At 39.8% G+C, this 27,054-nt stretch overlaps 1 pseudogene; it reads right to left on the minus strand.

Moving 5' to 3' along the window:
• Nucleotides 1–8,412: 8,412 nt before the first annotated feature.
• On the minus strand, nucleotides 8,413–26,772 carry LOC124023234 (annotated as a pseudogene).
• Nucleotides 26,773–27,054: the final 282 nt, after the last annotated feature.

Below are 27,054 nucleotides of genomic sequence, written 5' to 3' on the forward strand. Positions count from 1 at the left end.
ATCTAGACCTACATGTAACAGTATCAATCAATAATCTAGACCGACATGTAACAGTATCTATACATAATCTAGACCTACATGAAACAGTATCTATAAATAATCTAGACCTTCATGTAACAGCATCTATAAATAATATAGACCTACATGTAACAGTATCTATAAATAATCTAGACCTTCATGTAACAGCATCTATAAATAATCTAGACCTACATGTAACAGTATCTATAAATAATCTAGACCTTCATGTAACAGCATCTATAAATAATCTAGAGCTACATGTAACAGTATCAATAAATAATCTAGACCTTCATGTAACAGTATCTATAAATAATCTAGACCTTCATGTAACAGCATCTATAAATAATCTAAAACCTACATGTAACAGCATCTATAAATAATCTAAAACCTACATGTAACAGCATCTATAAATAATCTAAAACCTACATGTAACAGCATCTATAAATAATCTAGACCTACATGCAACAGCATCTATAAATAATCTAGACCTTCATGTAACAGCATCTATAAATAATCTAGACCTTCATTTAACAGCATCTATAAATAATCTAGACCTACATGTAACAGCATCTATAAATAATCTAGACCTACATGCAACAGCATCTATAAATAATCTAAACCTGCATGTAACAGCATCTATAAATAATCTAGACCTTCATGTAACAGTATCTATAAATAATCTAAATTCATGTAACAGCATCTATAAATATTCTAGACCTTCATGTAACAGCATCTATAAATAATCTAGACCTACATGTAACAGTATCTATAAAATAATCTAAACCTACATGTAACAGCATCTATAAATAATCTAAACCTACATGTAACAGCATCTATAAATAATCTAGACCTACAACAGCATCTATAAATAATCTAGACCTACATGTAACAGTATCTATAAATAATCTAAATCTACATGTAACAGCATCTATAAATATTCTTAGACCTTCATGTAACAGCATCTATAAATAATCTAGACCTACATGTAACAGTATCTATAAATAATCTAAACCTACATGTAACAGCATCTATAAATAATCTAAACCTACATGTAACAGCATCTATAAATAATCTAGACCTACATGTAACAGCATCTATATATAATCTAGACCTACATGTAACAGTATCTATAAATAATCTAAACCTACAAGTAACAGCATCTATAAATATTCTAGACCTTCATGTAACATCATCTATAAATAATCTAGACCTACATGTAACAGCATCTATAAATATTCTAGACCTACATGTAACAGCATCTATAAATAATCTAGACCTACATGAAACAGCATCTATAAATAATCTAAACATACATGTAACAGTATCTATAAATAATCTAGACCTACATGTAACAGTATCTATAAATAATCTAAACCTACATGTAACAGCATCTATAAATAATCTAGACCTACATGTAACACTATCTATAAATATTCTAGACCTTCATGTAACATCATCTATAAATAATCTAGACCTACATGTAACAGCATCTATAAATATTCTAGACCTACATGTAACAGCATCTATAAATAATCTAGACCTACATGTAACAGCATCTATAAATATTCTAGACCTACATGTAACAGCATCTATAAATAATCTAGACCTACATGTAACAGCATCTATAACAATCTAAACATACATGTAACAGTATCTATAAATAATCTAGACCTACATGTAACAGCATCTATAAATAATCTAAACTTACATGTAACACTATCTATAAATAATCTAGACCTACATGTAACAGCATCTATAAATAATCTAAACCTACATGTAACAGCATCTATAAATAATCTAGACCTACATGTAACAGCATCTATAAATATTCTAGACCTACATGTAACAGCATCTATAAATAATCTAGACCTACATGTAACAGCATCTATAAATAATCTAAACATACATGTAACAGTATCTATAAATAATCTAGACCTACATGTAACAGCATCTATAAATAATCTAAACCTACATGTAACAGCATCTATAAATAATCTAAACCTACATGTAACACTATCTATAAATAATCTAAACCTACATGTAACACTATCTATAAATAATCTAGACCTACATGTAACAGCATCTATAAATAATCTAAACCTACATGTAACAGCATCTATAAATAATCTAAACCTACATGTAACACTATCTATAAATAATCTAAACCTACATGTAACACTATCTATAAATAATCTAAACCTACATGTAACACTATCTATAAATAATCTAAACATACATGTAACAGTATCTATAAATAATCTAGACCTACATGTAACAGCATCTATAAATAATCTAAACCTACATGTAACAGCATCTATAAATAATCTAAACCTACATGTAACACTATCTATAAATAATCTAAACCTACATGTAACACTATCTATAAATAATCTAGACCTACATGTAACAGCATCTATAAATAATCTAAACCTACATGTAACAGCATCTATAAATAATCTAAACCTACATGTAACAGCATCTATAAATAATCTAAACCTACATGTAACACTATCTATAAATAATCTAAACCTACATGTAACACTATCTATAAATAATCTAGACCTACATGTAACAGCATCTATAAATAATCTAGACCTACATGTAACAGTATCTATAAATAATCTAAACCTACATGTAACAGCATCTATTTTAACATAATCCTAAAACCTACTCTGAGTTGGGAGTTTTATAGTCTTAAAAAGGGTTTAACAGGATTCCAAGGACCTTTTGTGAGATGCTTTGTAGATACTGTTCCAGGTATTGAAACTTTCACTCAGACATTGGCCATGAATTCTCTGAAATTGAAAATCCTCTCAAATCTGTGTTCAATGATGCAAGCGAGTAGTTTCATTCAAGTGCAGCATCAGGTCTTTCCCCGACAGTTTCTACTCTTACTATTCTGTCAGTACAGGAAAGCCTTGCACCTCCCTCTATCCTGCTCAGACAAACACATAGACAAACCCTTCAGGTGTTAGTGTGCAGGTGTGTATGTGTGATAGAATGGGGGGAGGGAGGTTGTACTCCAAGCTAAGAAGCAATGGATTACCAGGCTTCCGTCCCCATCACATTTACAGTGTCATGACAACCTGGATCCTCCAAGTGAAAGTCTAGATTCGATCAACTGACATCCCATTATTCTTTGTTAAAGATATACTTAGTTGTCGTTATAACGTGAGCGTTACTTAACCGCAAGGCCACTAAACTGGTATGGTGTCTTCTTTAGTATCACAATTCAATCACAATGACTCTTTTTGTTCATTAGTGTAACTGCCTTCTCCACTTGAACATGATGTTGTACAGTTACGATGCGAGTCATTGATTTAAAGAACAGTAACAGAAGCTTCAGGATGCCATTCCAACCACTTCTCAAATATATTCCATTTTATGGCCAACCAGCATTAGGGTTACGCATTGATATCCACACTAACCGTGGTAGTGACTGTTGCTATGGTAGCATGCATGGGAAGAATCTCAATTGCTATTCCTTGACTCCTCGCGTCCCTCTCTCTTCGCTCCTTCTCAAACGCCTGACCTTCTCCTCCGAAGGTTCTTGGGAAGGAGGCAGGGAGAGAGGACGCGAGGAGTCAAGGAAATCCAACTGAGAATCTCCCATTGTGTAATTCTATTGGCTCTAAGGGTGTCGTCTTGTTCTGAGGAGCTGGGGGAAAGCTGAGGTGTCTGTCTGTCTGACAAACAGAGGATAAGGACGACAAATCCTCTAAGTGATTCTCAATGACTGACAGCACATGTTTGACTGTCTACAGTGAGGCTCACACACGCCAACACAGACACGCAGGTACACACAACACACAATCACCTTCACAGTCATTTTAATGTACACTGTACATACAGCATAATATAGTATAGTACAATACAATACAGTACAGTACAGTACAGTACAGTACAGTACAGTACAGTACAGTACAGTACAGTACAGTACAGTATAGTGCGTAGACCACTGTACTGTACATAGGAAGTGACATACGGACAGACACAACGGTACAGTACAGTACATGCATACAACTATACATACACACATACGTTCAACAAAAATTTTAATTATCCAAAATTTACAAAAAACTTGTATTTATTAACCCGATGAAACATGGCCATGATATGGTTATGATATGATTATGACATGATATGATTATGATATGGTTATGATATGATATGATTATGATATGGTTATGACATGATATGATTATGATACGGTTATGATATGATATGATTATGATATGGTTATGATATGATATGATTATGATATGGTTATGATATGATATGATTATGATATGGTTATGATATGGTTATGATATGATATGATTATGATATGGTTATGATATGATATGATTATGATATGGTTATGATATGATATGATTATGATATGGTTATGATATGATATGATTATGATACGGTTATGATATATGATTATGATATGGTTATGACATGATATGATTATGATATGGTTATGATATGATATGATTACGATATGGTTATGATATGATATGATTATGATACGGTTATGATATGCTTATGATATGATTATGATATGATTATGATATGGTTATGATATGATATGATTATGATATGGTTATGATATGATTATGATATGATTATGATATGGTTATGATACGATTATGATATGATTATGATATGGTTATGATATGATATGATTATGATATGATTATGATATGATTATGATATGATACGATTATGATATGATATGATTATGATATGATTATGATATGGTTATGATATGATATGATTATGATATGATTATGATATGATACGATTATGACATGATATGATTATGATATGGTTATGATATGATTATGATATGGTTATGATATGATATGATTATGATATGATTATGATATGATTATGATATGGTTATGATATGATATGATTATGATATGATATGATTATGATATGATTATGATATGATTATGATATGATTATGATATGGTTATGATATGATTATGATATGGTTATGATATGATATGATTATGATATGATTATGATATGATTATGACATGATACGATTATGATATGGTTATGATATGATATATATTATGATATGGTTATAATATGATTATGATATGATTATGATATTGTTATGATATGATTATGATATGATTATGATATGGTTATGATATGATTATGATATGATTATGATATGGGTATAATATGATATGATTATGATATGATTATGATATGGGTATGATATTATATGGTTATGATATAGTTATTATATGATTATGATATGATTATGATATGATATGGTTATTTTATGTTTCTGATATAATTATGATATGATTATGATATGGTTATGATATGATTATGATATGCTTATGATATGATATGGTTATTTTATGTTTCTGATATAATTATGATATGATTATGATATGATTATGATATGATTATGATATGATTATGATATGATATGGTTATTTTATGTTTCTGATATAATTATGATATGATTATGATATGATTATGATATGATTATGATATGAGTTTTTTTTTTTTACCTTTATTTAACTAGGCAAGTCAGTTAAGAACAAATTCTTATTTTCAATGACGGCCTAGGAACAGTGGGTTAACTGCCTGTTCAGGGGCAGAACGACAGATTTTGTACCTTGTCAGCTCAGGGATTTGAACTTGCAACCTTTCGGTTACTAGTCCAATGTTCTAACCACTAGGCTACCCTGCCGTCCCACGGGGCGATTATGATATGATATGGTTATGATATGGTTATTTTATGTTTCTGATATAATTATATGATTATGATATGGTTATGATATGATATGGTTATGATATGATTATGATATATGATTATGATATGGTTATGATATGATATGGTTATGATATGATTATGATATATGATTATGATATGGTTATGATATGATCTGGTTATGATATGATTATGATATATGATTATGATATGGTTATGATATGATATGGTTATGATATGATTATGATATATGATTATGATATGGTTATGATATGATATGGTTATGATATGATTATGATATATGATTATGATATGGTTATGATATGATATGGTTATGATATGATTATGATATATGATTATGATATGGTTATGATATGATATGGTTATGATATGATATGGTTATGATATGATTATGATATGAATATGATATGATATGATTATGATGTGGTTATTTTATGTTTCTGATATAATTATGATATGATTATGATATGATTATGATATGATTATGATATGATTATGATATGAGTATGATACGATTATGATATGATATGATATGATATGATTATGATACGATTATGATATGATATGATATGATTATGATATGATATGATTATGATATGGTTATGATGTGGTTATGATATGATATGGTTATGATATGATATGGTTATGATATGGTTATGATATGATATGGTTATGATATGATATGGTTATGATATGGTTATGATATGATTATGATATATGATTATGATATGGTTATGATATGATATGGTTATGATATGATTATGATATATGATTATGATATGGTTATGATATAATATGGTTATGATATGATTATGATATATGATTATGATATGGTTATGATATGATATGGTTATGATATGATATGGTTATGATATGATTATGATATGAATATGACATGATATGATTATGATATGATTATGATATGATTATGATATGTTATGATTGTGTTATGATATGATTATGATATGAGTATGATACGATTATGATATGATATGATATGATTATGATACGATTATGATATGATATGATTATAATATGATTATGATATGATATGACTATGATATGGTTATGATATGATATGGCTATGATATGGTTATGATATGATATGGTTATGATATGATATGGTTATGATATGGTTATGATATGATATGGTTATGATATGATATGGTTATGATATGATATGATATGATATGATTATGATATGATATGATATGATTATGATATGGTTATGATATGATATGGTTATGATATGATATGGTTATGATACGATTATGATATATGATTATGATATGGTTATGATATGATATGGTTATGATATGATATGGTTATGATACGATTATGATATATGATTATTATATGGTTATGATATGATATGGTTATGATATGATTATGATATGATTATGATATGATACGATTATGATATGATTATGATATTATATATGGTTATGATATGATTATGATACGATTATGATATGATATGATTATGATATGATTATGATATGGTTATGATATGATTATGATATACGATTATGATATGGTTATGATATGATTATGATATGATTATGATATGATATGATTATGATATGATTATGATACGATTATGATATGATATGATTATGATATGATTATGACATGATATGATTATGATATGATTATGATATGATATGATTATGATATGATTATGATATGATTATGATATGATTATGATATGGTTATGATATGATTATGGTACGATTATGATATGATATGATTATGATATGATTATGATATGGTTATGATATGGTTATGATATGATTATGATATGATTATGATATGATTATGATATGATTATGATATATGATTATGATATGGTTATGATATGATTATGATATGATTATGATATGATTATGATATGATATGGTTATTTTATGTTTCTGATATAATTATGATATGGTTATGATATGGTAATTTATGTTTCTGATATAACTATGGTGTGGTTATGATTATGATATGTTGTGAATGTATTATAATGTTTTACATTTTTTATAACTGCCTTAATTTTGCTGGACCCCAGGAAGAGTAGGTGCTGTTTTGTTAGCATCTAATGGGGATCCATAATACATTCAAATACGATATCTCTGTGTACTCAAATTGCCATCGATACAATGCAATCGTTTTCATTGTCTGTAGTTTATGCCTGACCATAACCATAACCCCACTGCCACCATGGGGCACTTTGTGCACAATGTTGACATCAGCAAACCGTTTACACAGCACCATACATGTGGTCTGCGGTTGGGAGGCCGGTTGGATGTACTACCAAATTCTCTAAAACAACGTCCTAGGCAGTTTATGGTAGAGAAATTAACATTAAATTATCCGGCAACAGCTATTGTGGACATTCCTGCAGTTAGCATACCAATTGCACTCTCCCTCAAAACTTGAGACATTTGTGGCACTGTAACCAAACTGCACATTTTAAAGTGACCTTTTATTGTCCACAACACAAGGTGCACCCGTGTAATGATCATGCTGTTTAATCAGCTTCTTGATATTCCACACCTGTCAGGTGGATGGATTATCTTGGCAAAGGAGAAATGCTCACTAACAGAGATGTAAACACATTTGTGGACAACATTTGAGAGAAATAAGCTTTTGTGCGTATGAAGCATTTTCTGGGATCTTTTATTTCAGCTCATGAAACATGGAACCAACACTTTACATGTTGCGTTTATATTTTTGTTCAGTGTACATAATAGTAATTAGTGGTAAATATACATCATAGTAAATAATGCCAGGGATGACTGTCCTCCCCACATCTCGTCTTAGGAAGTCTCCAATTGGCTCAGCCGAATACACTGCCAAGCACTTAGACCTTATCTGTTTCAGGGAACTGGCAACAGTGAGTAAGTGAGTTGTTAGAAAAATAACACAGGCTGTCAATGATGGTGACAGAGTGGCTGAGACTGGAGTCAAATCAGAGATCTACTTCATGTTTTTCTGTATCCAGTCTTTGAAGTTGTTTATCCGGGTATGGACTGTGTAAAGCCCTGGGCCACAGTTCCATTTCTCATAACCAAAACTTTCTAATGCCAGAAGCTCCCAGACAACACTATCATCCCCCTGTCCCGCCGAAGGACCCGATGATGGCTTAGTGGCAGGAGATGGTATGATTGTAATGCCTGCACTGACAGTGGGACAAGGCTTGGTGGGATTGAGAGGGTGACGCATTGCACACAGCATATTGTCAGTGATGGTGACAGGGGCCCCGCTCTGAGCAAACTGCCTCTCGCACTGAACGACATCCCCCAGCTCGACTACTCCAGTCTGGGCTGTCTCGGCGTCTAGGCTGGGTTTGGAACTGGACCTTGAGTCAGATGCAAGGAGCCAGCCTGTGGCATAGCCCTGTGTGGCGGTCACCTCCCCCACCTTGCATTTTGGGGAGACACACGGGCAGCACACGTTCACTGATCTTGGCCTTGTCCCGTAGCTTCAGAACGGCCAGGTCCGAGTCCAGTGTCACAGGATCAAAGCTGGGATGGACCAGGACAGAGGAAACCTGTTGGATCAGAGGAGACATGAGACAGATGGACCAAATGAATGCCGTGCGGAGAGTTAGAGCAGTGGCAGCTTGCTTGGCTCAGTCTAAACACATAAGTGTCCCAGCATGCAACTTGGCCGGACCTAAGCACAGCTTACTGACTTGCCATGTGCATTGAGATTTGGTCGGTGAGGTTGGCAACAATAGTCTTCCAATCTGTTCTCCGGAGGGAAGTGTTTGTGCATAACGCAAGGAGGTCTAATTGTTTAGGACAAACCCCAACCTTAGTTTCCTACATCTCCCATTGACATGACAATATATGTCATACAGATGTAGGATCTTAATTTGATCACCCTGTTGCATAAGAACAGTGATGGAAATGTAAAACCTGTAGTGTATTTGAGGTTTAGAAAGGCTTCTGAAGTTTGTAATTTACACTTTAAAATGCCAGACTTGATTAGCCTTATGCAAAATGTATCAACCCCAACAAACATGTCCATGAATTATAATCCATATAATAATTCACATTTCCTGGTGGTGCAAGATTATTTTCCTGCTGTAGCAAACTGGCTCAAATTAAGATCCTACACCTGTAGGTGTTTCTCAGTTCAGGATTTGAAGTGACTATATTGCCCAACATTTTAGCACCTTATGGGCCTACTTGAGGCTCCATTTACCTAATGATTTTACAATGCTGACAGAAATGTGTTTCAGTGAAATCTGATCATATCCAAATATTACATATGATATGTAATATCATATGTATTTACTGATGATATCCAAATATTATAATTTGTTGGAAATTGTTATGTGGAGGACACAGGATCTTTTAATGTTTTCTTTACAGTTAAACCACAACAAGTATTAGAGGAATAATCTGATATGGAAATCAAGACAATTAGACTGCACCTTTAAAATGGACCTATCATAAATCACCTTGGCATGTTTTGGTAGGCATTAAAGGAGCAATCTACACTTCTTTCATCCACTTATGAATGAATGATATATACCCATTGGTACCCATTCTTATATACATTCTTTTAGAATATAACTTAGTTCAATTGTCGTACCCCATCTGAACTCAACATATAAGCTTCTTTTGCTCCAATGTTTGTAAACAACGTAAATGTAAACAAACACTGTATAGCCTCAAAATACGGTTACAATATAATGTTCTATATCATTATGGATGGTCAGTCCTTGCAATCCATGGTCAGTCCTTACAATCCATGGTCAGTCCTTGCAATCCATGGTCAGTCCTTGCAATCCATGGTCAGTCCTTGCAATCCATGGTCAGCTGTGTCTAAGACTTTGAGAGTGGTGAATCCATTTCTCCAGCCACATTCCACAGCTTTTTACCAAAAACACTGGTGGTGTGTCAGCTTTGTTATTGTTTCAACTGCAGATTGGACCTTGTAGACGTTGTCAAGACAGTATTATAACAGCTTCACAACTGTATTCAGACTTCAAGAGACTATTTTACCCCTGTGTAGATAGAGCATCCCCTTAGCTTAGCATCACTCACACCCACCTGCAGTTGTTTCAGTGTCCTCATCTGGCCCGGGCTGTGCATTCCCATCACCACTTTAATGTTGGCTGGATCTACCCACTGCGGCTTGCCCACTCCTGCCACCACCAGGCAGTGAGCTGCCACCAGCACACTGAGCTGGGTGACTAGTGCTCCACTGCACGCCAGCTGCCAGGGAGAGGAGGCCTCCTCTGGTGCCGTCTGTAGGCCAGGAGCCAGCTCTGCGGATGATGTGGGAGCCGGAGGTAGATGGCTGCATGCCAGGGCCATCCAATCTCAGTGAGGTTCTGAGGGCTGAAGCCTGCTGGGAGTTGACCACACACTGTTACAGAAAGAGAGAGGAGTAGGTGTCAGAGATGGAGAGGAAATGGGTTGTTTCTGACTATATTTCTAACTACCATGTACACCTGTGGAGGCAGGTAACCTAGCGGTTAAGAGTGTTTGGTCAGTAACCGAAAGGTCGCTGGTTCAAATCCCGAGCCAACTAGCTAAGAAATCTGTCAAATGTGCCCTTGAGCAAAGCACTTAACTGGAGCATCTGCAAAGTGACGTAAATGCATTAGGGACACTTGAACAGTGATTTAAAATGTATCATTAATGTGTACTGCATTGTATTGGGGTGGTTAGAGCGTTGGGCTAGTAACCGAAAGGTTGCAAGTTCATATCCCCGAGCTGACAAAGTACAAATCTGTCGCTCTGCCCTGAACAGGCAGTTAACCCACTGTTCCTAGGCCGTCATTGAAAATAAGAATTTGTTCTTAACTGACTTGCCTAGTTAAATAAAGGTAAAAATAAATGGATCAAATAAAGTGGCACCATATTTGTAAAACCAAACGTGTTCATTCCCTCAAGATAAAGTTTGAGTACATCTCCTTTCTGCATCTGTTCTTTAAGTCAGCGCTGCCTCACCTGGCGAGCAGGAGACATGATGCCCGCTCCACCTGCCAGTCTTCAGACAGGAGCGCCGGGGCTACCGTAGTGTTGGTAGAGAGAGGAGGCACACTCATACTCTATGCTAGTGGACAGCTGGTGGAAACCACGGGGTAATTCCCTCAGGACAGGGTCTTGGGTGTTGGGAGGTTCCCTGAGGAGGGTGGGTCCATGCCAGGGGGTGACTGTCATAGACCGTATGGGTGGATGAGGTGTGAAGCCTGTGGACTGGACTATTCTGTAGTAGGGGACAAAGAAGGTGTCTGTGTTCAAGGAGAAAAGCTTAACAATGGGCATGTTTAAAAGAGATGTAGAATAAATGTTTACTGGGAAGTTATTGTCTGTAAAACACGTGTCAAACTCATTCCAAGGAGGGCAAAGTGCCTGTGGGTTTTCGCCCACCCTTGTACTTGATTGATAAATTAAGGTCACTAATTAATAAGGATATCCCCTCACCAGGTTGTCTACAGCTTAATTGAAAGGGAAAACTAAAACCTGTAGACATTTGGCCCTCTGTGGACTGAGTTTTACACCACTGCTGTAAAATAAAACCTAATCCACTCAAAAACTAGAAGCAGTGTATAAATTCAATCAAGGTGCCGGCTTTGTACAGATTGACAGTCAGAATGACACGTATAGTAGTGTTAGTACGGGTCATACCTGGATGTACGGATCATACCTGGATGTACGGGTCATACCTGGGTGTACGGGTCATACCTGGATATACGGGTCATACCTGGGTGTACGGGTCATACCTGGGTGTACGGGTCATACCTGGGTGTACGGGTCATACCTGGATATACGGGTCATACCTGGGTGTATGGTGTGTCATACCTGGGTGTACGGGTCATACCTGGATGTGAACGGATGTACGGATCATACCTGGGTGTACGGTGTCATACCTGGGTGTACGGGTCATACCTGGGTGAACCTGGCGTCATACCTGGGTGTACGGGTCATACCTGGGTGTAAGGCGTCATACCTGGGTGTACGGGTCATACCTGGGTGTACGGCGTCATACCTGGGTGTACGGGTCATAGCTGGGTGTACGGGTCATACCTAGATGTACGGGTCAAACCTGGATGTACGAGTCATACACGGATGTACGGGTCATACCCGGATGTACAGGTCATACCCGGATGTACGGATCATACCTGGATGTACGGCGTCATAGATGGGTGTACGGGTCATACCTGGGTGTAGGGGTCATACCTGGATGTACGGGTCATACCTGGATATACGGGTCATACCTGGATGTACGGGTCATACCTGGATGTACGGGTCATACCTGGGTGTACGGGTCATACCTGGGTGTATGGTGTCATACCTGGGTGTACGGGTCATACCTGGGTGTATGGCGTCATACCTGGGTGTACGGGTCATACCTGGGTGTACGGGTCAAACCTGGATGTACGGGTCATACCCGGATGTACGGGTCATACCCGGATGTACGGGTCATACCCAGATGTACGGATCATACCTGGATATAAAGGGTCATACCTGGGTGTACGGGTCATACCTGGATGTACGGGTCATACCTGGATGTACGGGTCATACTTGGATGTACGGGTCATACCTGGGTGTACGGGTCATACCTGGGTGTACGGGGCGTCATACCTGGGTGTACGGGTCATACCTGGGTGTAGGGTCATACCTGGATGTATGGGTCATACCTGGATGTACGGCGTCATACCTGGATGTACGGGTCATACCTGGATATACGGGTCATACCTGGATGTACGGGTCATACCTGGATATACGGGTCATACCTGGATGTACGGGTCATACCTGGATGTACGGGTCATACCTGGATATACGGGTCATACCTGGGTGTAGGGGTCATACCTGGATGTACGGGTCATACCTGGTATACGGGTCATACCTGGATGTACGGGTCATACCTGGATGTACGGGTCATACCTGGGTGTACGGGTCATACCTGGGTGTACGGGTCGTCATACCTGGGTGTTCGGGTCATACCTGGGTGCACGGCGTCATACCTGGGTGTACGGCATCATAGCTGGGTGTACGGGTCATACCTGGGTGTACGGGTTATACCTAGATGTACGGGTCAAACCTGGATGTACGAGTCATTCCCGGATGTACGGGTCATACCCGGATGTACGGGTCATACCCGGATGTACGGCGTCATACCTGGATGTACAGCGTCATAGATGGGTGTACGGGTCATACCTGGGTGTAGGGGTCATACCTGGATGTACGGGTCATACCTGGTATACGGGTCATTCCTGGATGGTCATACCTGGATGTACGGGTCATACCTGGGTGTACGGGTCATACCTGGGTGTACGGGTCATACCTGGGTGTACGGCGTCGGGTACCTGGGTGTACGGGTCATACCTGGGTGTACGGCGTCATACCTGGGTGTACGGCGTCATACCTAGATGTACGGGTCATACCTGGATGTACGGGTCAAACCTGGATGTACGGGTCAAACCTGGATGTACGAGTCATACCCGGATGTACGGGTCATACCCGGAGGTACGGGTCATACCCGGATGTACGGGTCATACCCGGATGTACGGATCATACCTGGATGTACAGCATCATAGATGGGTGTACGGGTCATACCTGGGTGTAGGGGTCATACCTGGATGTACGGGTCATACCTGGTATACGGGTCATACCTGGATGTACGGGTCATACCTGGATGTACGGGTCATACCTGGGTGTACGGGTCATACCTGGGTGTACGGCGTCATACCTGGGTGTTCGGGTCATACCTGGGTGCACGGCGTCATACCTGGGTGCACGGCGTCATACCTGGGTGTACGGCATCATAGCTGGGTGTACGGGTCATACCCGGATGTACGGGTCATACCCGGATGTACGGGTCATACCCGGATGTACGGATCATACCTGGATGTACAGCGTCATAGATGGGTGTACGGGTCATACCTGGGTGTAGGGGTCATACCTGGATGTACGGGTCATACCTGGATATACGGGTCATACCTGGATGTACGGGTCATACCTGGGTGTACGGGTCATACCTGGGTGTACGGGTCATACCTGGGTGTACGGCGTCATACCTGGGTGTACGGGTCATACCTGGGTGTACGGGTCAAACCTGGATGTACATACCTGGGGTCATTCCTGTACGGCGTCATAGCTGGGTGTACGGGTCATACCTGGGTGTACGGGTCATACCTGGGTGTACGGGTCATGCCTGAATGTACGGGTCAAACCTGGATGTACGAGTCATACCCGGATGTACGGGTCATACCCGGATGTTCGGGTTATACCCGGATGTACGGATCATACCTGGATGTACGGGTCATACCTGGATAGATGGGTGTACGGATGTACGGGTCATAGCTGGGTGTACGGGTCATACCTGGGTGTACGGGTCATGCCTGAATGTACGGGTCAAACCTGATGTGCAAGTCATACCCGGATGTATGGGTCATACCCGATGTTCGGTTATACCCGGATGTACGGATCATACCTGGATGTACGGCGTCATAGATGGGTGTACGAGTCATACCTGGGTGTATGGGTCATACCTAGATGTACGGGTCATACCTGGATGTACGGGTCAAACCTGGATGTACGGGTCATACCCAGATGTACGGGGTCATACCTGGATGTACGGGGTCATACCTGGATGGGGCCTTTGGCTTCACAACTTTGTGTCTCACCAGCTCAGATACCTTAGGCTCTCGACAGGCTGTGGACACAGAGGAAGAGCCCTTAACCACGTAATCAACAGTATTGTCCAGTAACCTAAACAGCAGCACTAAAGCACTATACAGTCTGATGTTATTTAAGCAATAAGGCCCAAGGGGGTGTGATATATCGCCAATATACCACACTTAAGGGCTGTTCTTATGCACAACGCAACAAAGAGTGCCTGGACACAGCCCTTAGCCGTGATATATTGGCTATATATCACAAACCCCAGAGGTGCCTTATTGCTATTATAAACTGGTTACCAACATAATTAGAGCAGTCATAAGGTGAATGCACCAATTTGTAAGTCGCTCTGGATAAGAGCGTCTGCTAAATGACTTAAATGTAAATGTAAATGTAAAAATGTATGTTTTGTTATACCCGTGGTACACTGTCTGATATACCACGGCTTTCAGACAATTAGCATTCAGGGCTGGAACCACGACTCTCAGCCAATCAGCATTCAGGGCTGGAACAAGTCAGTTTATAAATGTGGATAAACATGTGCAGGTGTTTTATCTAAATGGCTGTTTGCTGTCAGTATACCTCTCACACACAGTGGTTGCCGGCCACTCCACGAGCCATCTGGGAGACAGGTGCTCCGGGAGCCGCCACTCAGGATGTAGGAGGGGTTACAGAAGTAGTCCACTGTGTCAGGACCTCCTCCAGAGCCCCGGACCAGCTGGAGGTAGCCATGGTGCAGCCTGGCTGGAGAAGGACACACCCGAGCCCTCTGACTGGGTCTGCACCCCTCTGACTGGGTCGAACGGGCTCTGACTGGGTCTGCACCCCTCTAACTGGGTCGAACGGGCTCTGACTGGGTCGAATGGGCTCTGAGAGACACGAAGAGATGGAGGAGAGTCATGTTTTGAGAAATGGGCTGGTTATTCAATGGTCTACCATGACTATGTTGTGTATGTTCATTCAATGTGTACTCTCTTCTTGTTTTCCTTGTGTACTCTCTTCTTGTTTTCCATGTGTACTGTCTTCTTGTTTTCCTTGTGTACTTTTTCTTGTTTTCGTTACTCTCTTCTTGTTTTCCTTGTGTACTCTCTTCTTGTTTTCCTTGTGTACTTGTTTTCCTTGTGTACTCTCTTCTTGTTTTCTTGTGTACTCTCTTCTTGTTTTCTGTGTACTCTCTTCTTGTTTTCCTTGTGTACTCTCTTCTTGTTTTCCTTGTGTACTCTTTCTTGTTTTCCTTGTGTACTCTCTTCTTGTTTTCCTTGTGTACTCTTCTTGTTTTCCTCTACTCTTCTTGTTTTCCTTGTGTACTCTTCTTGTTTTCCTTGTGTACTCTCTTCTTGTTTTCCTTGTGTACTCTCTTCTTGTTTTCCTTGTGTACTCTCTTCTTGTTTTCCATGTGTACTCTCTCCTTGTTTTTCTTGTGTACTCTCTTCTTGTTTTCGTTGTGTACTCTCTTCTTGTTTTCGTCGAGTACTCTCTTCTCATTTTCCTTGTGTCCTCTCTTCTCGTTTTCCTTGTGTACTCTCTTCTCATTTTCCTTGTGTAGTTTATTTTATTGACACGTGAGGCATCATCTAATGTAATGCACCTGTTCCATCAGTACTCAGGTCTGCAACATTCCTGTCTGTGGAGGTGATCAATAACGTTGATCCATTCATTTACATGATCTTTAACTTTACCTTTATCTACCTTCCCACAGATGGGCACCGTGCCACTCCAGGTGGCGTTGGGCAGACAGGTCCTCTGGGGGGTGCCAGTCAGTGTGTAGGGTGGGTGGCACAGGTACTGAACAGCCAGGAGCTCATCCTCCAGGCCGTACACAGAGAGGAGCTCCCCGTTCACGGGCCTCGCTGGCAACACACACACCTGACTCCTAGCAACTGGAAGGCAGAGAGAGTGTTGTCTGTGTAGAAATATTATATCAACCATCCCCAGTTTGGTCTGGACTCCTGAAATGACCCGTAGCCTTTTCCTGCAGTCAGTGACCAATAGCGCCCCTTTTGGCCTCATGGGTGGAATGTTATATTTTAAATAAAAGATTTACAAAAAATGTAACTGATGAAAATCTGGTGTTTCTATGTCAAACAGTTTTGTTATATGTCAGTCTCCTGTGCATATAAAGTGTAATATTGTAATGCAAACTCAATATTGAAGACATTTCAACTCCATATCTGACAATGTCTTCTTTTTCTAAGCCCATAACCATGTGTGTGAGGTGCATACTTCTGTTTCAATGTAGATTTGTTTAAGACTACCAAGAAACACTCTGTGTGAACCTGATATAACCGAACGCAGTAAAACGTTCTGTATGACCCTGATATAACCGAACGCAGTAAAACGTTCTGTATGACCCTGATATAACCCACTGCAGTAAAACGTTCTGTATGACCCTGATATAACCGAACGCAGTAAAACATTCTGTATGACCCTGATATAACCGAACGCAGTAAAACGTTCTGTATGACCCTGATATAACCGAACGCAGTAAAACGTTCTGTATGACCCTGATATAACCGAACGCAGTAAAACGTTCTGTATGACCCTGATATAACCGAACGCAGTAAAACGTTCTGTATGACCCTGATATAACCGAACGCAGTAAAACGTTCTGTATGACCCTGATATAACCGAACGCAGTAAAACGTTCTGTATGACCCTGATATAACCGAACGCAGTAAAACGTTCTGTATGACCCTGATATAACCCACTGCAGTAAAAGGTTTTCTTCCCAGGAAGCAGTAGAGCTAGGTTTTATAATACCTGAATGATAATGAATAACTCACTTTGTTTGGGGAGGAAATGAGGTTATGGCTACCAGACGGATCACTAACCATTCTCACACAGTTGACCTGTGTAGCCTGGCAGACATGCACAGCGAAAAGACTGTACTGGGTTCAGCAAACAGGTTCCATGGTGCTGACAAGGGGAGGGGCTGCACGCTGCAAGGGAGCCGCAAATACAAAACAAACAGACAATTAGACAAATTATTCATGAATAATGAATAATAGGCTGAGCAACAGACAGGCTGACTGACAGACCTGCCTGGCTGATAGATTTAAATAATTTAAATCATCTTGGCCAAAATGTAACCATATAAGGACATGCAACATCTATGCTAAAGTCTCGTTCATAAGGGCAATAAAACCTGCCTGTAGCTACCTGAGCTCTGCTGAAAAGTGGCGAAGAAGCCATCAAAGTTGTTGTAGCCATCTGAGACAAACAGGACGTGCAGCCTGCTTCCAGAGGTTCTGATTGGTGGAGGCAGCTCATTCCCACAAAACCGGCCAATGACGGGGCGCTCAGGCTGTCACCATCTCGCAGCTCCACGTAGTCATAGTGACAGTTGTGGTCAGGCTCTAGACTAAGCATGGAGAACCTGGACGGATCCAAACAAGGTCTTTGTTATCATCATGTTTGTCTGTTAAGTAGGATAAGATATTAATATATATAGTGTCCATACTAGGACATCATCTTACTACCCTTTAAAAAACAAATTCAGTACGGATCCATGAAAGCTGTGACTGGATTGTGACAAACTACTTCCTCATAGAATACCATTCAACTTCATGAAAGCCAATGAGAGAATCAATGAATTTGACAGTGTAGTACAGTATAATCAATTCAGGGACCCACCTGAGCTCCACGTTCTCCCCTTTCTCTACCTGCACCCTCCACTCACAGTGCGCATTGATGGGGTAACTCTCCAGCATGATGTGGCCCTGGGCTCTACGAATCACCCCTCCACATGCTAGGGACAAGAACACATACTCTGAGCTCCCATAATGCAACACAAAATAACTAGAGATTAGAACATAGATGTTTGTAGCAAGTCATTCAAGTCGATGTGTAATGAACAGCGTTGGGGAAGCTCCTCTGAAAATATAGTTTACCAAGCTACCAATTACATCACATCCGCAGAGGTTGAGCTACACTGAAGTTATAAACACAGCTTTCTTAACTGTAGTTATAAACACAGCTTTCTGAAATGAAGTTATAAACACAGCTTTCTTAACTGAAGTTATAAACACAGCTTTCTTAACTGTAGTTATAAACACAGCTTTCTTAACTGAAGTTATAAACACAGCTTTCTTAACTGTAGTTATAAACACAGCTTTCTTAACTGTAGTTATAAACACAGCTTTCTTAACTGTAGTTATAAACACAGCTTTCTTAACTGTAGTTATAAACACAGCTTTCTTAACAGTAGTTATAAACACAGCTTTCTTAACTGAAGTTATAAACACAGCTTTCTTAACTGAAGTTATAAACACAGCTTTCTTAACTGAAGTTATAAACACAGCTTTCTTAACTGAAGTTATAAACACAGCTTTCTTAACTGTAGTTATAAACACAGCTTTCTTAACTGTAGTTATAAACACAGCTTTCTTAACTGTAGTTATAAACACAGCTTTCTTAACTGAAGTTATAAACACAGCTTTCTTAACTGAAGTTATAAACACAGCTTTCTTAACTGTAGTTATAAACACAGCTTTCTTAACTGAAGTTATAAACACAGCTTTCTTAACTGTTTATAAACACAGCTTTCTTAACTGTAGTTATAAACACAGCTTTCTTAACTGAAGTTATAAACACAGCTTTCTTAACTGAAGTTATAAACACAGCTTTCTTAACTGAAGTTATAAACACAGCTTTCTTAACTGTAGTTATAAACAAAGCTTTCTTAACTGAAGTTATAAACACAGCTTTCTTAACTGAAGTTACTTTTGATTTGATTTGATATACTGTATATATAAAAATGTCATAGAATACAAATTGCAAGAACAGATAACACTGGAGTCAGAAGATAACATGGTGTTTAATTTAGCCTATTAAACATACAAACTGTGTTTCAAGTGAGAATTAGACAGGTCTGATGAATTAGACAGGTCTGATGAATTAGACAGGTCTGATGAATTAGACAGGTCTGATGAATTAGACAGGTCTGATGAATTAGACAGGTCAGATGGATTAGACAGGTCTGATGGATTAGACAGGTCTGATGAATTAGACAGGTCTGATGAATTAGACAGGTCTGATGAATTAGACAGGTCAGATGGATTAGACAGGTCTGATGGATTAGACAGGTCAGATGAATTAGACAGGTCAGATGAATTAGACAGGTCTGATGAATTAGACAGGTCTGGTGAATTAGACAGGTCAGATGAATTAGACAGGTCTGATGAATTAGACAGGTCTGATGAATTAGACAGGTCAGATGGATTAGACAGGTCTGATGGATTAGACAGGTCAGATGAATTAGACAGGTCTGATGAATTAGACAGGTCTGATGAATTAGACAGGTCTGGTGAATTAAACAGGTCTGGTGAATTAAACAGGTCTGATGAATTAGACAGGTCAGATGAATTAGACAGGTCTGATGAATTAGACAGGTCTGGTGAATTAAACAGGTCAGATGAATTAGACAGGTCTGATGAATTAGACAGGTCAGATGAATTAGACAGGTCTGATGAATTAGACAGGTCAGATGGATTAGACAGGTCTGATGGATTAGACAGGTCAGATGAATTAGACAGGTCAGATGAATTAGACAGGTCTGATGAATTAGACAGGTCTGGTGAATTAGACAGGTCAGATGAATTAGACAGGTCTGATGAATTAGACAGGTCTGATGAATTAGACAGGTCAGATGGATTAGACAGGTCTGATGGATTAGACAGGTCAGATGAATTAGACAGGTCAGATGAATTAGACAGGTCTGATGAATTAGACAGGTCTGGTGAATTAAACAGGTCAGATGAATTAGACAGGTCTGATGAATTAGACAGGTCAGATGAATTAGACAGGTCAGATGAATTAGACAGGTCTGATGAATTAGACAGGTCAGATGAATTTAACAGGTAGGATGCCAAAAAAGTAAGGAATTATTGCCTACTTCATACATTTTCTTTTAGCAAAAAAAGTAGTGTGTAGTTCCAGTATTTAGATACACCACTATATGGCTAAACATTAATTAACTACTGAAATGTTACCAACATTTCAATGTAGTTCACTACTCCCCAACACTGGCAATGAAACAAGTGAAAAACTCCCAAGGACTGTAATTTAGAAAATGCTCTACCCCTGAAACAGCTGACTCACTCTTGCAGTCTCCACCTGCCCAGCCCTGACGACAGTCCGTACAGAATCTTCCTCGGATGAAGAAATCATCCTTGGCCTCCCACGTCCCATTGTGACAGGTTTTACAGTTCTCAAACAGACTGCAGCCTGAGGGAAGAGGAGAAACAGGGGAGCCATGAGGTCAGGTCAGTGTTCTGCAAGCAGCTAAATGACATGTCATTTCAACCAATGTTTAATCACGTTCAATGTTTTGGTTCATTTAAACGTTTATAAATCTGTAAGAAAAAGTGAATCCTTGTAATTACAACTTAACGTTAAAGCTTTATCAACATGTGAAGAATAAGAAGATAAATGTCAGTATGCAAAAAGTTGTATTGGGTAAGAAAGCTGGAAGGGAGTAAGAGGGAAGCAGTAGAGGGCACAGATTAAATAGAAGGAGACAGATGTCTCACAGGATGTAGAAATCTGAAGCGTCCGTTTACAGCTTCTTCTCACCACCAAATTTGGTGATGGGAGGAAGTCCAGGGGCGGAATGTGGGAGAAAATGGAGTTAAATGAAACTTGGTGTCAATACAGTTCTCTTCCCAAATTACAATCTGTTATGAACAGAGTGAACTAAGTTTTGTGTACTTGACCCTTTACCAAAGTTCCAAAAAATGGTTTTGTTTACAAGGAATGCAACGGCCAATTGAATTATTGCACATGAACACTTCACAAAGAACGTGTTACCTAGCAGAAATATGCAAATATATGCTAAAACATGACAACAGGATCTCGCTAGGTCGTGCTTGGTTCTGCCCACCTCCATGCCTGTTCTGCCCACCTCCATGCCTGTTCTGCCCACCTCCATGCCTGTTCTGCCCACCTCCATGCCTGTTCTGCCCACCTCCATGCCTGTTCTGCCCACCTCCATGCCTGTTCTGCCCACCTCCATGCCTGTTCTGCCCACCTCCATGCCTGTTCTGCCCACCTCCATGCCTGTTCTGCCCACCTCCATGCCTGTTCTGCCCACCTCCATGCCTGTTCTGCCCACCTCCATGCCTGTTCTGCCCATCTCCATGCCTGTTCTGCCCAACATGCTTCATTTGCTCCCACTTGAAATGACAACGATGAGATATTTTGGGGATTAGTTACCAGTATCTTTGGTAGAGGTCTGATAGGTTGTTTACCAGGGTGGATGATGCAGGGGTCACACTGGTCCAGTTGGTTGCGGCAGCAGGGACGGAGTAGCCCACCCGTGCCCCCTGGGAAGGACATCTACACTGGATCAGCTGGTACTCACAACAGTCCCTACACATGTGGTTCCACTCTGAGCTGGGACACTTGTCATCCACCACACCTCTGGAATCTAAAATCAATCAATCAGTCAATCAAATGTATTTCCTAAAGCCCCTTTTAGCGTGGCAAGTAGCCTAACGGTTAGAGCATTGGGTCAGTAACCGAAAGGTTGCTAGATCGAATCCCCGAGCACGGCAAGTTGAAGAATGTGCCCTTGAGCAAGGCACTGAACCCTAATTGCTCCAGGGTCACTGTTGACAATGGCTGACCCTGGTCGTGACCCCATTCCCTGCGGGTGTCTCAGGGAGAGTTGGGATATGCAAAAAGAAACACATTTCCAAATGTATTAACACATACCTGCACAACACATGATACCCAGCCTAAACTCAAAACAACAAGCAATGTTGTATCAAGGGAGTTTCACATAAAGAGACTGGCATGTTGTGAATCAAGTGGTCAGTTTAACCAGCAGGTAAAGTGGTCAGACTGGCATGTTGTGAATCAACCAGCAGGTATCCCAGTGGTCAGAGCGTTGGACTAGTAACCAGCAGGTATCCTAGTGGTCAGAGCGTTGGACTAGTAACCAGCAGGTATCCTAGTGGTCAGAGCGTTGGACTTGTAACCAGCAGGTATCCCAGTGGTCAGAGCGTTGGACTTGTAACCAGCAGGTATCCTAGTGGTCAGAGCGTTGGACTTGTAACCGAAAGATTGCAAGATCGAATCCCCGAGCTGACAAAGTAAAAATCTGTTATTCTGCCCCTGAACAAGGCAGTTACCCCACTGTTCCCCGGTAGGCTGTCATTGAAAATAAGAATTTGTTATTAACTGACTTGCCAAGTTAAATTTAAAAAACATGTCACATGGCATTCATTTGTCTATGATTACTGCTTCTGTAAAATAACATGCTCTATAGTCTACATGAATGCACGTCTGGATTCATGACATATACTTGCCAAAATAATATTTAGCTCTAGTTTGAATGCAACACAAAACAAGGACGCCTCGTCTGTACATACATTTGAAAGCAACACAAAACAAGGACGCCTCGTCTACATACATTTGAATGCAAAACAAGGACGCTTCGTCTGTACATACATTTGAATGCAACACAAAACAAGGACGCCTCGTCTACATACATTTGAATGTAACACGAAACAAGGACGCCTCGTCTGTACATACATACATTTGAATGCAACACAAAACAAGGACGCCTCGTCTGTACATACATTTGAATGTTTCCTCTCTGTACTGGAAGAATGTTTTTTGGGGATGAAGTCATTTGTATGAAGCTTACTTCTGCTATCTCAGAGATCTGGTTATCATATTAGTTTGACTAGGGCTCTATAACGCTACGTTTAACCTGGCAGACCAATTCTAATATATTTTTCTCACTAATTGGTCTTTTGACCAATCAGATCAGCTCTTTTGCCAATGATTAGGGCAAAATATCAGAATTGTGCTCCCTGTGTAAACGCAGCCATAGCTACATTAGTAGTTTGGGTCCTGGATGCTGAAACAGCCTTCTAGCAGTGTGTATATCAGACAATATGCCATGGGTATGATGCAAAACTCATTTACAGTCATATTTATGTTGGTAAACAGTTTATAATGGCAATATGGCACCTCAGGGGTTTGTGGTATATAGCCAATATATCCCTGCTAAGGGCTGTGTCGTAAGAACAGACTTTAGGTGTGGTATATTGGCCAAGATATAACAACTCCTCGGGCTTTATTGCTTAAGTATAGCATGTGTACACTGAAGAAGGGTTTAGGGTAGCAATCCTCTGTGAGTCTATAATTGGTTAGATACCTCTCATCAACTTCCAGGTGCCTTGTGGCAAGTTCTATGTGATTCTATGCTGTGATTCTACAGTTCTCTGGTGACTAACTCTACTGAGTGGGTTAATCCTATTGAAACAGGGCTAATGTGCTTGAATCGTAAATTAATGGTTCACAGTTCACATCGTGCTCCCCCAGGGGTCATTACAATAGCAAGAAATCCCCAAACCCAATCTGACCTTGTCTCGTGATGGTTCCAAAGGCATTAACCTTCTACAGACTAAACCCTGTCTAATCTGGGGTTCTACTATCTATATGGAATTGTTTTAAAAGGTCACACCAAGGGTCATTTATCTATTTGATTTAACATTTTAAGACCCTTGAAGTATAAAATACAATATAAAAACAAATAGTTGATGAAACACATCGAATAACAGATTCACTACATGGAACAACAGATGGTCCCCCCCCCAAAAAAAAAATCTAAAGGAAGTTTGTTCTGAAGTGTCTGTCCTATATTTGAGAGAAACAGTTGTTGTTGTTTTAGCATTAAGTCTCCATATATACTTCCATTCATTTTTCAACTGTTACCGGGGGACCTTCAGGCAGGTCTTGTGGTGCCTGTGGGGGTCCTAGAGCATAACAACCACATGTACGTGTTCATGAGAGTCTCACATCCTATTAGTGTGTAGCCCAAAATGTTGGGACGCTGCAGACAGAAGTCGGCAGATCGTCTGTACCGACTTCAGACGCGTTCTAATACGTTTATGGGGATTGTAGAGCAAAACAGAGAACACCACCGTGTTCGTTAGAGTCTCATCTTTCCATAGAGGGGTCAGGCCAAACTCTGCTACAGACTATTTTGTGAGAAGACCCATTTTTGGGATGTCTCATGGTCTGACAAATATCTAGCTCTAGCTCTGTCACCTTTCACCTTTCACCTTTCACCGCAGATTCGGAAGTGCAACATTAGCGGATTGAAATATATCTAGGTGAACAGATATCTCTAGTTTAAACTGACGTCTTTTTACAGGGATTATTTTGTTATGCTAATTCGATTTCTAGGGGGTTTAATAGAGTCCTACAGTCATATTCTCATTACAGTCTGGTCAAAATGAGTGTGGCAATACATAGACAATGTCCTCAGCTTTCTAACAGCAGGAAACTTAGAATCCAGACTTGACAGTGACTAGAGAAGTTAACTCAGACTTGACTAGGTCAGTGGCTAGAGAAGTTAAAACCCAGACATGACTAGGTATTTGACTAGAGAAGTTATAACCCAGACTTGACTAGGTCAGTGGCTAGAGAAGTTAACTCAGACTTGACTAGGTCAGTGGCTAGAGAAGTTAACTCAGACTTGACTAGGTCAGTGGCTAGAGAAGTTAAAACCCAGACATGACTAGGTATTTGACTAGAGAAGTTATAACCCAGACTTGACTAGGTATGTGACTATAGAAGTTAACTCAGACATGACTAGGTAAGTGACTAGAGAAGTTAAAACCCAGATATAACCAGGTATGTGACTATAGAAGTTATAACCCAGACTTGACTAGGTCAGTGGCTAGAGAAGTTAAAACCCAGACATGACTAGGTAAGTGACTAGAGAAGTTAAAACCCAGACTTGACTAGGTATGTGACTATAGAAGTTAACTCAGACATGACTAGGTATGCCCATATGACTCAGAGAGGACATAAATTACTCAGCAAGTGCAAAAGAAAAACTCTAACAATGGAAGTTGTGTGAACAGTTCAGAATAGGGAGGCTAAAACAAGTTACAGCAGGCTTCGTAGAGTCATACATCTGAATGAAATGAGTTGTCATCAGTATATGATGGAACCATCGCTCTAGCTCTTACCGTGGGGCCAGGCAGTTGCATGAAGGCAGAGTAGAATGACATGGAGAAGAAGAGGCAGGAGGTGTCTGGGTTGCAGATGAGGGGACATTGTCGTCCTCCCAGTGGGCTGCACCCTCTGGCACACAAGGACCATAGAGCTAGGAACCAGAACACACATGATGTCACTGAGGAGTGACAGGAGTCCGGAATCTAAAGTGTTCCTGTTCAGAACGCTCCACATCAATCCCACTATCCTCTCGTTCTCTGGGCTCTAGATGCAAAGCAGCTGTTGAGGAGAACACACACTCACCACACTAAAAGAGAGAGATTTAACCCTTTCTTTTCACCAGGAGTCACACTGGCATTCTGCTCTCTCTCTCTCTCTCTCTCTCTCTCTCTCTCTCTCTCTCTCTCTCTCTCTCTGTGATGATGGACAAGCTCCATGCATCTGAACTCTCCAGCTTCTGTTTTTACAGACGTGCCATGTTGAGTTCTGGAAGTCCAGAGGAAAAGGGGAGTGGCTGCATATTGGCATGTCGAGAGTGTTGCAGGGAAAAACACTGTCACTTTTAATGGAGAGAACAGAGATGGCGAGTTGATGATACTCCAGGGAAAGATGTTTTCCGTCTGTGTTTGTATGGCGAAGGAATTCAGGGAGGCCTGAATCAGGACGTCATTGTAC

This window comes from Oncorhynchus gorbuscha, unplaced genomic scaffold (assembly GCF_021184085.1).
Source record: "Oncorhynchus gorbuscha isolate QuinsamMale2020 ecotype Even-year unplaced genomic scaffold, OgorEven_v1.0 Un_scaffold_1561, whole genome shotgun sequence".
Taxonomy (NCBI): Eukaryota; Metazoa; Chordata; class Actinopteri; order Salmoniformes; family Salmonidae; genus Oncorhynchus; species Oncorhynchus gorbuscha.